This window comes from Rattus norvegicus, chromosome 8 (genome assembly GCF_036323735.1).
Source record: "Rattus norvegicus strain BN/NHsdMcwi chromosome 8, GRCr8, whole genome shotgun sequence".
NCBI lineage: Eukaryota > Metazoa > Chordata > Mammalia > Rodentia > Muridae > Rattus > Rattus norvegicus.
This window is the reverse complement of record NC_086026.1, coordinates 130,633,316-130,634,668: the sequence shown is the minus strand read 5'-3', so window position 1 is coordinate 130,634,668 and position 1,353 is coordinate 130,633,316.

The window sequence follows — 1,353 nt, the reverse complement described above, 5'->3', positions numbered from 1 at the left end:
GCTGCACCCCACTTAAAGACACAGATGCCGTCCGTCCAGGTCACCCCTCACTTTCAGAGCTTGCAGGGTTTTTTGTTAAGTTGACCGGCATGTTCTGTAAATCCCCTGTCCTCATCACTAAATTGAAAAGCTCCCCAGACAATGCAGCACTGGGTGCTTAATGCCTTGTCATTTAGCAACGATCAATTGGAACAACATTCTGTCCCACTATACTCTGATCTGGGATTAGGTTGCTTTTAGCATGTAGGAAAATTCCAAAAGAAAATTCTATCTGCCTAGTGACAGAGAGGTAAATTTACCCTCTATACTTCTTGCCCCAAGCCTAACAAAACTTTTAAATTTTCTGCATCAACTTTCTAAAATGAAACCCAGATGTCCATCTCAGACAGGACCACCATGTCACTCTGGAGGTGGGTTTATTTTAATATGTAAGGTATTTTAATTTTAGTGATACACAAGTGCATGATAATGAAAAACACACACACACACACAAAAGAGGTTCACACTGAAAAGCCATGTCTCCCCCAGTTCCTTCTCAGTCTTAGTCTCTTTTCTATGAAAAAATACCCTCATGAAAGCAACTTAGGGGGAGAGGCTCTATTTTGGCTTACTGTTCAAGTCTGCCACAGTGGAGAAGTCAAGGCTTCAGGAGTCTGAGGCAACTGCTTACATCACATCCACAAACAGGAAGGAGAAATCACAAATGAATGCTTGTGCTCAAATCACTTTCTCACTTTTGTACAATCCCAGCCCAGAGAATGGTGCCACCCACAGTGGACAGGCATTGCCAACTCAATCAACCTGATCAAGATGACCCCACTAGCCTTCCCAGAGAGGAACCTAACTTAGATAATGCCTCACAGATGTGTCCAAATGTTATTTGTGAGTGATTCTAGAACCTGTTGACAACACTAACCTCACAAGCTACCTCAACACGCTGATTCTTATCAATGTCTGCTTAGTTACTCTATTCCCATGACTCTTTCGGAAATCTGTTTCTATATCCTAGATCAGGTTCCCCAGGAACAACCAGAGTCTGAGTGAGGATTCAGGCTTACAGAATCTGAGGCAGAGGGAAATGAGCAAATTAAGGGTGTTTGCTGGAATCAGCTTCAAATTGCCTCTGTGGGGAACTCTGGGCATGAACAGAACTAGAGTCAACTCACATTGAGGAAAAGGATGTTTAGCAGGCTGTGGACTGAGGGACGCTCTTGGTGGAAGGCAAGTCAGCCCCTTCCATAAGGTTCGGGGTGGGCTGTTTGCAGTCTACATTGCTAGCAGAGGGGCTGGGTGCTCTGGCCTGGTAAGGGGAACCTAGATAAGGCATCAAGAAATCAGATTATTTTATTAAAT